Genomic DNA, 12,211 nt, shown 5'->3' on the forward strand with positions numbered 1-12,211 from the left:
TTCTGTCACTATAATGTTGGAATTTGAGATTTTTACTTTGCGTTTAAAGCCCAAACAAGGTGGGAACAATCACAGGTTGGACTGGATGGTCTGGGAGGTCTTTTCCACCCTCAGTGATTCTGGGATTAATCCAGCACAGCCAGAATAATCCATGAGCTTCATGTAGCACCAAGGTCCATAAAATCATTAACTTATCCCATTAAAAGTTCATATTCATGAGGCAAAAAAAAAAAAAAAAATCAGGAAAATGTGACCTTCTCTTCAAATGAACAAATCCTTCTCTGCACTTGAAATTGGGATGAATTTCTTAGGATGAGGATTTAAAGTTTCTTCCGAACAGGAAAACTTCATGGACCCAGCAATGTTGTGCCCTGACTGGGTAGCTGCAACTCACAGAAATTAATTGTTACAGCAAATATGAGAGTAATATTTTTGTTAACTCAGCAACAGAAGGGGGAACACTGAAACCCTTTATCTCTGGTGTGAATTTCCCCCAAAAAATGCTGTACTGAACAAGCACAGGCATAAAACCCAGCATCCAAACCACTCCAGTCTCCCTCACCACAACCTTCCCACAAAAACACCCAAAACTTCAGCTCCACACCCACAACGTGGCTGACCATTAAAGGATGACAATCCTTTCTCTCCCTGGTGTGGCTGCAGGGAATATTCCCAGCAAAGCCTAAATCCTGATGTGCAAAAGGCAGAAAAATCCCAAATTTAGACCCATGGGATCATGGAAAGCTGTGATAAATACTGATACACAGAGGCATGGAAAGCTGTGATAAATCCCAAATACTGATACACAGAGGTGTGGAAAGCTGCAATAAATCCCTTTCAGGCTCACTCCTCACACAGGTCACTAAATCTGTATTTTTGGGATTGTGCTGCTCACTGGACAAAGGCCTTTTCTCTCCAAGTTCAGTCAAAAGGACAACAGCACATGACAGAGCCCTTGGATCTGCTGGGATTTTAGGGTCAGAGCAGGGACCTCCTGCAGGGCCAGGGAAAGAGGGGGATTCTTAGCCAGGATAAAGCAAAAAAAAATCACCCAATGAGTGGAAAAGCTGGGGAGTTCATGCAGTTGGTGCTGTGTGGCTGGAAGAGCATTTCCAAGCTGGCTGTGGGGATGGAAAATCATCCCCAGAGGTGCCATCACATCAACTCTCAGGTGAGTGGTTGGGCTGAAAATAAAAGCAGTTTTGGTGCTATTTTTGGAGGTATTTTTGGAGCTGTTTTTGCTCTCCCAGCAGAAGTGACAGCCTCTGTGTGCAGCAAAAGCAATGCCAGGAGGAAAGCTGGAGATCCAGCATGGACAGGCAGCAAAGGGCTCATCCAGGAGCTTCTCCAGGCTGCAGGAATTCCCTGATCCAGAAAAGGTGGCAGAGGCAGCAGGAGAATTGAGACAGGACTGAATTTGGGCTGGGAAGGGTGGCTGACACCAAGGAGAGCATTGGGAAGGAGCAAGGACTGGACAAATATTGAGTAATCCTTGCTCATTTTCTCCAGGACAATCCCAGCCTCCAGGCCTGATGTCAGAGATTTCCATAATTAAGTGTCAGTTAATTAACACAATATATAATTACTAATGCAAACTGCCCAAACTCCTAAAAGTAAAGATCCCACTGTTCCAAACTGTAGGATCCTTGTCTTGGATTCCTCAAGACATTTTGGATGTGTTACTTCTCATGGGAGAAGTGCTGCAATTTGTTTATTTGACCTTCAAGCAAAGCTGAAGAGGAAAGTACAGAAAATATAAATATATCAAAGGAAATGTCATTTGAAACGAGTGTTTGACCTCACCTGTGCAAAGGAAAATCCAGTATTTAATCAAAGCCTTGGTTCCATGAGTAATGCAAAGAGTTTTGTGAGGGATTAACTGCTTTGAGAACTCTGGCAAAGTTAAAGCTTCAATAACAAATGACTTGGTCTTGCAGCTGACTCAACGAAAGAGCACAGGGAATGATTTACCAAAGTGATTTTTATGGCTGAAAACCACCAGAAGGGTGAGACAACTCCTTCCTCGGCACGGGCTGGAATGTTCTTTCCCTAAGAAAATCCAAGACACGAACATTTATTATATTTACAGCAACAGGATGGTTCAATTCCATCTTTATCCAGAGGTGTCTTCACAGAAAAGCCCCAAATGATAGTGATAAAAATGTTGCTTTGTGGCAGAAAAAAAGCTGTGAATTGAACAGCAAAAATGCCCATGTTGAGGTATTGAGAGGAATCTTCCCTTTAAATTCTGAATAAAAACTTCCCACAGGAATTTGGGGAAAACTTTCAGCAGTTTCTCTGTTTGCATGACACCCCTGCAAATCTGTTTAAAACTACCTGAACCATGTGAAGCTCTCACAGGCAGCCTGGGCCGATTAAAGAGATTTTCATCACCACCCTGGGCCCACTTTGGATTTTTGGTATAAAAGTTTAGAGAAAAGGTCCAACAGGTGCAGGGCCAGGTCAGGTTCTAATTAACAGGAGTGTCCTCACACCCCAGGCAGGTTTTACACAACACAGAGCTCAAAGCAGGAACACTCTGCAAAAAGCAAAGCCTGCAAACAAACCCTGTCGTTCTGTGAAACTTAAAATACAATTTGACTCTGTCATAGCCATGCAGATGAGCTATCTGCATTAAATTGTGTTTAATTTAACTCTAGAACTATAGGGCCCAATTAAAAATAATGAGGCCTGTCTCCAACTGTCAGGCTTAATTAGAGGTAATGGGAAGTGATAGTTCCTGGAATAGATTCATTTTTGTCTGGTAGACGAACTGGGGCAGGGGTCTTGGCAGGGGTCAGTGGAATAGACCTGCCAACAAAACACGGGTCAGTCAAGCTTAAGGAGTCTTAAGGAACCTGGTTATTAAATAAGGAAGTAGGAAGTAAATCAAATCCAAAAGCACATGAATAACCCCAACAGATTCTTTTTTTTGTTGTTGTTTTTCCTGTTTTATCCCCATATATCGAAATTCATCTGAGCATTAAAGTGCCCATTCTGAACCTAAATACAGGAGAAATAAAGGTTAAAGCTGTTTGGCAGGGCTGAAGGGGAACTCGAAAAAGAAGGGCCCAACTTCATATCCCAAGGCAAAAAACTGTAGCAAAACCACCGAGCTTTTATCTTATAAAAAACAACCATCAGCAATGATGATTTGGATGTAGAAAGAAACCAAGGTGTTGAAGAATGTAATGAGAAACCAAGCAAGGTGTTCTGCGGGAAGTGGATTTGTAGAGTTTTTAGGGTTTGATAGAAAACCCTAAAAAACTCTCTACAATTCCATTTTAGGATTTGATAGGAACTCCTAAAAACTCTCTACAAACCCATTTTAGGGTTTGATAGGAACCCCTAAAAACTCTCTACAAACCCATCTTAGGGTTTGATAGAAAACCCTAAAAACTCCCTACAAATCCATTTCTCACATCCTTCTGTGTGATGATTTGATTGCTTCGGGCAACAAAAACCGGAAAAATTTGCCAACTTCTCCTTCCAAAATCGCAGCAGAGCAGTCAGAGCAGCTCAGAAGCGAAACCACTCACCCTTGAGGAAGCTCAAATGGGTGACAACCCTTGGTCACCAGACAGTGGCTGTCATTTTGGATGAGTAATTGATCCTGAGTGGGGAGGGAGCCGCAAGGCCGGGGCCCGTGTGGGCCGTTCCGTGTGCGTCCACACTGCAGGCACTGCAGGGACAGAATCCTGTCCTTGTCCTCATCCCTGCAGTGCCTCTGGGGCTCGTGTTGGATAATCCTGATGCTCCCAGCCAGCCTCTCCTTTTGTTTGTGTGGGAAGACACTTTTTTAATCTAATGATATCTCTCTCTCTCCGTGCACCGTGCCCGCGGCTCCTCATCCCGGCTCCCCTCCCCCTTGTGCAGCCCAGCCTGCTGCAAAGTCATGCTTTGAATTTAAATCTCTGCTCTGGGGGCTTCTGAGGAGGGAAAGAACAGCTCAGGGACTGAGCTTCTCCCCAGCTGTTCTGAAAAAAAAAATGGGCAAATTTGTAATTAGACTTGTTGTTTCTTCTGGTCCTTCACTACTCGCTCACCAAGAACCTCAGGAGGGGACACAGAATGACCAATGAACAAATCCTTCTCTGCACTTGTGTCACTGCTGAAATGCAGCAAAGGGTCACTGGCAATACACAGGATCAATGCTATTCCCTTCCTGCAGGGTTTTAAGGCCCTTGACAGACCCTCACCCCAGGTCTGGGGGAAAACCTTCCTGAGCTGCCCACATGGGAATCACCACAGGCAGGAAAGGCTTGGCAGCCTGAGCCACCACTCGGCAGCTGTGCAAAACTCAGAAAAACAGGGAGTCAGCTCCAATCACCACCCTTAGGTGTGATCTAGTTCTAAAAATCCCTACAGAGATGTCTCAGTTTGCTCTGAAGGATATCCAGCTCCTGTCGTCCAGCACTCGGGATTTGGAGGATTCTGATATTTGAGCTCAACACAAAAACTGCTCCTGGGATTCAGGGCTGAGCTCCTGGTGGGAATTCAGGTGTGTGAGTACAAGGCCCAGCCCCTGGAAGTGTCCAAGGCCAGGGTGGATGAAGCTTGGAGCAAACTAGGACAGCAGAAGATGTCCCTGGCCATGGCAGGAGTGGAACTGGAGGAGATTTAAGGTCCCTTCCAACCCAAACCATTCTGGGATTCTCTAAGTACAAGGATGTGTGTCCTTAAGAAAACCCTCCTGATTACTTCATATCTTAAAATCTTAAGCTGGGAGCACTACTTAAAATCAACTGAAATGTTTTAAACTGTGCTAGAGACAGTTCTAGACCCTGACCTTTTGTGTCATGGGTGTGGCAAAAGGAGAAAAGCCAGGAAAATCAGATTTAATGTAGGGATTTGTAAGGTTGGCCAGGGAAAACCTTTTGATGATGAGTAGAAGAAAATAAAATCATTTTTTCCATGCAGCTTCTGAAATGGTATAAACCCCTGTGTTTACAGAGCAAATAAAGTGTTTTTACTGTTTTTATTGAAGTAAAAGCAAAGCCAAAGATTCTAATTTCCAAATATCAAATCCTACATGGAAGAGAATTTTATTTATGGCCAATTCTGCCACCCTCATGAAGCCAGAGATTGTTTTACCTTCAATGGCCAGGAGCAGACTCACAACAAAATCAACTTCATGGTGAGACCTCTCCAGAAGGCTCAGAAGGTTCCTCCAGCAGGTGCATCCCACTGCTCCACAGAAACCCCTTAATTTGCTATACAGGCTGAGATGTTGCCATCACTTAAATCTGAAGACTGTCACCACCACAATAATCAGACGTTTATCTTGCAGGGAATTCCAAATACAAAGAAACGCAGCGGGCAGCCAAGGAATCCCCACCCCCGGGGCTCCTCTGATTAAAAAACAACCTTATGGGGAGGAAGGGAAAGAGACACACCATTCATCCCGAGGATACCAGGGGGTTTTTCCTGCTGAGTGGGCCCTGGTTTTGCCCAGGAGCCCAGGGAAGCACCAAGATCATACAGTCGCCCCTTGGTCACTCGTTACTGTAGCAGAAAAATCAGTTTATTCTCTTGTGACAGTAACCCAGGGAACAAATCCGTGATGACACCGTTCCATGCATTGGTGAACTTCGTGGCCTCGTAGGTCACTGGACAAATCTCTCTAAACTGAACTGTTGACAGTTCTTTGCAGGGTTCCCCCCAGGAAACTGAAGGTTAATTGACCATTCTTTCAAACCATGAAATGCTTTTGAAAATGTTAGTTTTAAGTCTCCTAGCCTAAAAGCTGATGAAGCAGCGTGTTCTGTACTGGGGTGTCTTCTAATTACTGCAATGAAGAGTTATGGCCAGGGAAGGTGCAGAAATGGTTTAATTAGACTTGTGTGCCATGGAAGCAGGAAACAATATTCCCTAAATCGTGGGGCTGGTCAGGGCAGAGCTGCTGAGGGAGCAGGAGAAGCTGCTCATAAATGGAGCTGAGGATTTCTTGGCTATGTTAATTTGGTGATGGCCTCATTAAGAGAAGGGATCTTAATTTTTTCACTCTTAAAAAACCTCAGGAAAATACTCACAGGCTTCTCTTTGCTCACTGGCTCCAAAGGAATGGTCATGGCTGGATTCTGATGGGTGCTTCCACCCAGGAATAGTTGCACAAATCCTCAGAAACTGGGATCCCTGAAAACATCCAACACTCTGGATGCTTCCAGGAATAGTTACACAAATCCTCAGAATCAGGAATCTCTGAAAACACTCAGCACTCTGGAACACAAGTAGGGATGATATCCCTCTTTTCTGAGGGATGATGCATGGGTAGAACCAATATTCACTAAATATTTAGAGAAACCAGGGAGAAAATGGAAATCAAACCTTCTGTCCCTACTGAAAGGATTTGGGCTGAATTTGGGCTGTACACACTTGGATGTTACTCTGACATCCTCTGAGTATTATTTTTTATTTGAGATAAAAATGTGTCTGTGACACACTGAAAATATTGCAGAAATAAAAACAAAGAAAAAAAACCTGTTTGTTTGTTTGTTATTAACACTTCTCCACAAACCTTGAAGAATGTTCTACTTGAGCATCTCCAGTCATGGCTGAGAGTCCTGATGCCATCAGGAATTTTGAGCTCTGCAACATTTCTAGTCCCAAATCAGACTTTGGCATCCTCTGTCATCTCTGTGGTTCTGTGTCAGAAATATCAATTTAACCATGGTCAGGGTGGGATCCTCAGACCATCCCTGTCCCTGTGCCAATGGAATTCCCTCGCTGGGAAGCAGAATGAGCTCTCTGAAAGTTGGGCTCCAGCTCTGGGTTTTTCATGAGCTGCGCCCTCAGGGATGAATTTCCCAAATTATTTCTGTATTCACTCAACATTCATTGCTTGCATTTGCCCAAAGATGGAGCAAAGAGCTCCAAAATCTCCTTTTTTTCTTCTTTCCTTTTCACCTACTAAGACAAAAAACTTCATGTGAGCACAGAGACAGAGAAAACCCTGACTGCCATTATCTGCATGACACAATCCACGGGGATTTGCTGAAACAATGAGGGACATTAATTAAGGAAAAGTTAATTACTATGATGAAGGAATAGGTGAGACCTACACAGGATTCTCAGTTCCTCAGCTGTAAATAAACCACAGGCTACAAAAGAGCAATAAAGAGATCAAAAGTGACAATTTTGTCTGCTCTGGGACTGAAGTTGTCTCCTCCAATGACAAACTAAATTAGGAATTACATCCATCAGCCAACAGCATATTGATAGCCCTCTGTTTTTGGGGAAAAAAAATAATTTCAGAAGCATTTATTTCATTCCCTAAATGAAAAACAAAAGTATTCATTCTATGCTGACATAATACACAGATTTGTTCTAATTTCATTGCTGCATATTATTGCACACAATAACCACTGCACAATTACAGCACCTATAAACCCATTTTGCCCCGGACTGGACATAAATCAGAGCAAAATATTCTTGTAGTGCACTCACAGATGTAAAAATTGTGCTAAGCTTAGGTTTAACTGGCTAAATAATAAATATATTGTCAGGCTTTGTGTATCTTTGTGGGTTGGGTTTGGGGTTCTGCCAGCACAAACAATCCTGGCTCTGCAGGATTTCTGTTGCAGGGGCATTTAGAAGCCACGGGTCCATTTTTCCAGGCAAATCATGGAATCCCAGAGAGGTTAGGGGTGGAAGAGACTTAAATCTCCTCTTGTTCCATTCCTGCCATGGGCAGGGACACTTTCCATTATCCCAGAGCCCCCCATCCAGCCTGCCCTGGGGCACTCCCAGGGATGGGGAATTGCACTCACACACCTGAACCCCCACCAGGAGCAGGCAGCACGATGGATTCTGTTCCTAAATAAGAACAATTTCACATTAAAATCAGGCAGCAGCTCAGCTGGCAGTTGGAATTTCAGGGCTGTGCAGGGCAGCAAATGCCATTTCACAAGGATAAAGATTAATTTCTTCCAGGCCAGGCTTCCAGCACTTCACAGCATTTTCCCTGTGGGATAGACAGAATTAATTCTGGGGAACAAGAAGCTGCCAGACTCTGAAAGGAATCCCCATTTGTTGGTGTTTGCAACCTAAAGATGCAACAAAACAAGGAAAAAAAAAAGGAATAAGAAAAGAAGAAACACCATTAGGAAGTAAAAATGGGGTTTGAGCTTTCAAAGGGAGTCAGAGCAGGTTCCCCTTTGTTTGGGAGAACTTTTCCAGGGCAGATTTTCCAGGACAGCTCTCCCAGCAGGAGTCAGGCTCCAGCACCTCCGGAGATTTCCTCACCTTGGCCATGAGGAAAAGCTTTCTGTCCGTTACATCCCCGCATCTCATCAGGGCCGGGGCCTTTTGTCACACGCCCAGGCACCATCTGTGTGCTCCCAAGTGGCCAGGCCAGGGCCAAACCCCCGGCCCGGCGGGATTAATCTGCAATTTCACACCAAATGATTTTTAAGGATAATTTGTTAGGATACAGTATCCCGAAATAAAACAAACGGTCGGTGCTTTCGCAGGGGGATAAAAGGAGGGAGCTTGTGGGGTTTTCCTGTTTCCAGTGGCTTGGGCTGAATCCATTTGCACATTTTTGTTCCCATATGAATGCACAAATCCTGGGAAAAGAGCCTGTGGGGAATGGGAAGAGCTGCTTTTGATTTTTGGGGGTGAGGATGGAACCCCAAATCCGGGCACTGGAAAGGGGATGAAGTGTGACCAAATTCCCATCTCCAACAGGGGCTGAGAATCCGAGACTTATCTGAATATAAGATCTGAATCTTATTTCAGTTCTCCAGAAGTGCCTGATAAAGGCATTGATTCATAGAAGTATTGATTAATCTCCACTTCTATTGACAGCAATTAACAGAGTGAGATTTGATGCTCATCAAAGCGAACAGCTGCAGTTTAAAATGTGAATAGAATATTTCACTTCTGCAGGGATAAATTTAATTTGGTAAAAATAAAGGACAAGCTCAAAAATCCAACCTTTCCCATAAAACAAAGCTGGCTTAAAGTGTGCAAGTATTACTCTGTAAGAAGCACTAAATGCTTTCAGAGCTGAATTAACATCCGTATTTCCCCCGCATCTGGAAGAGAGAGATGAAAACCACAATCAGAAAAAAAAAAGCCAAGTGAGGAGCAGGAAGATCCAGGGTTGGGGCACCCCAATGTCCTCTCACAAAAAACAACAACAATGAATAAACATGAAGCTGCTTTTCAGCCATTCTGGGTTCACCACAAAAACCACAGGTCCCAGTCCAAACTGCCTGAGGTGGGGGAAATATTTTGATTTTCCAGCCTGATGCAGAGGTCACCAAAATCTTCACAGAGTTCTCATCAATCTCTGCTTTTGAAGGTTTCTCAGCTCTCTCTTGCTCTTTTTTTTTTTCCTCCTATTTTTCTCCTAAAGCAGTGGAGAGTGTGGAAAACAAACCAAACTTGTTTTATGATGACCTCAGCTGGTAGCAAAATGAATTCAGTTTGTCATCCAAAAGAAATTCCTACAGTTTAAAAGAAAATCTGTAGAAATTAAAGATATTTCAGGAGAAATTCATACAAGAGAAAGTGAATGCCTTTGAAAAACAAATCCCTATTTTACTTTTGTTGTTGTATTGCACTGTTTGTTTACTACAAAGTTGTTAGTGCAAATAAAGGAAGAAGTTAATTGCTGAACAATGTTCATTTAAAGGCTATATGTGATTTTTCATGCCACCAAATAAATCAGACAGAAATTGGATCAATAGAAAAACCTAATGCACATTTCTCTGCTAATATTCACAGTAAAAATAACTTCAGTTGTGCCAGGTGAATTTGAGCCATTCCTTAACTGAGATAAGGATAAATACAAATACAATCAGGAATTGTCCTTATCTCGTGATCTTGCATTTTAAATCACAGAAAGAAACAGAGCTGCTGGACACCAGGAGAAAATACACCCCAATATTCCTTTCCATGCCATTCCAATGGACAGCATCACTTCTCCAGCCTGGCAGGAACTGGTGAGAAAAAAAAACAAAAACCAAAGGGAAAACCCCAATTTTTTAAAAGTCCAACAATCAGCCTGCAGTTCTGCAGCTCCAGATGGAACATGGAACAGCTGCAGCTCCCTGGGCTGTGGAAGGGACTGAAACAACCTGAGTTTTTAAGGTCCCTCCCAACCCAAACCTTTCTGTGCCTCCCCGAACTCCTCAGAGTTTTGTCCCGTCCAAAACCTCCCCAGCGCCCATTGCAGTGTTGGACTTCCCCCATTGTGAAAAAGCTCCTTGCACCAATCTACTGGATTTTTCCTTGTTGGAACTTGCTGCTGCAGGTTTTGGACAGCTAAGCCCTTGATCCCTGCCCGTGGCAGGTGAGCAAACGGGGCAGGAGCCACCCCTTGATCCTCACCTGCCCTTCCAAGGTGTGCAAACCACCTGAGATGGGGAAAACCAGCTCGGGCATGGAATGTGTTCCTGCGGGAAAGCAGCCAGGGGGAAAGCTCAGCACAAGGTCTTGAACAGGCTCCAGGGAGACCTGGAGGGAACCTTGTGTTTTATCCTCACCCCTCCTGCAAATATTCAGCCACAAAACCCCATTCTTTAAAGTGTTTTTTGAGTTACCAGGTAAGGATGTAAAGATCTGAGATGACCTTTTAATAAGTTGCAGCCCAGCGCTAATTAATGCAGCCTGTAATTAAGGGAACCCTTGCAACTGTGCAAACTCCATGCCTGAGGCTCTGCCAGTACTGTGACTTCTCCTCTTATTTCAGCTCTCCAGAACTGCCTGATAAAGGCATTGATTTCATGGAAGTATTGATTAACCTCCCCTTCTATTGACAGCAATTAACAGAGAGAGATTTGATGCTCATCAAAGTGAACAGATTCTCATTAAGAACAGAATAAAAAAGATCTGTATTCACATTTCACCCCCTCCATACTCTGTGGTAAACTGGCAAGTACAAGGAAATATATTTATCATGGATCTTGTGGGTTTTCCTTGTGCAAGGATATTGGGAGTATTTCCACATTTCAGCTTTGCTGTGCAAAGGTCCCAGTGTCATCACAGACTTCAAACTTTTTCCTGACAGAGAAGGTTGGTCCCTGTTTTGATGATGGGTTTATAGGAAATAAAACCTGGTCTCAAGAAAAGACCTAGACAGTCCAAGCCAATATTTCCTGGGGCTGGATCTGTGCTGGTGTGGGATTTGACCTTGGCTCAGATGTTTGATCCATGATTTTGTGGTCCTTGGAAGTAACACTGTCCCAAATTCATGCCATTATCATCAGACTTAACTCTCTGATGGCTAAATCACGCTTAAAAACCTCTGGTGAAAGAGGAGGCAGAATTACAATGCTCAGAATGACTTTTTCTCTTTACAGATTGCTCCAAACCCTGTCCAGCCTGGCCTTGGACCTTTCCAGGGTTAGCCACAGCTTCTCTGAGCATCCTGTGCCAGGGCCTCAGCATCCTTCCCATCCTCATCCTTCCCATCCTCATCCTTCCCATCCTCATCCTTCCCATCCTCATCCCTGCCATCCTCATCCCTCACCTCCCGCAGTGCTGAGACTCAGGCCGGGCGCTCCCTGCCCGGGGCTGTCCCGGCTCCGTTCCCGCTCCCGCGGCCATCCCGGTACCGGGGACAACCGGGGACAACCGGGGACAGGCGGGACAGGCGGTTCCGGCCGCTGCCTCCGCTCCGCTTCCCGCAGCAACGAGCGGGGCACCGAGCACCGGGTACCGAGCATCCGCTGAGCACCGTGCACTGAGCACCGGTACCGGGCACCGTGCGTTGAGCACCGGCTCCCCCCGCCCCGCCCCGCTCCGCTCCGCTCTCCTCCCGCCGGTGCCCGTTTGAGCGGGCGGGTCCCTCCCCCTCCTCCCTGCGGAAAGTTGCACAAAGTTGGGTCAATCCGGGCTTTTCCCCCTTTTCCCATTCGCCGCTCTCCGCCGGGACGCGCCGCCCGGTGCGGCGGGGCGGGGGCACCGGGGGCGGGGGCGGCTCTGCCCGGCCCTGCCCCGCCGCTGACCCCGGCCCGGGCCGCGCATGCTCGGGGCTGGACAGCTCCGGAGAGGGAAATTTAAACCGGGGCCGGAGCGCGGCCCCGCCGCCGGCCCCGCGCACCGAGCGCCCGCCGAGCTCCGGGCGGCCCCGGGGCCCCGCCCGACAGGTTGGTGCACGGAGCGGGGCAGCACCGGGTGAGGGGTGGGAGACCGGGGATGGGGAGCCCCGGGCTCCCTCCGTGCCGGGGCAGCGGGGATGGGGAACCCCGGGTTCCCTGCA

Source organism: Melospiza melodia, chromosome 20 (assembly GCF_035770615.1).
Source record: "Melospiza melodia melodia isolate bMelMel2 chromosome 20, bMelMel2.pri, whole genome shotgun sequence".
NCBI classification, from domain to species: domain Eukaryota; kingdom Metazoa; phylum Chordata; class Aves; order Passeriformes; family Passerellidae; genus Melospiza; species Melospiza melodia.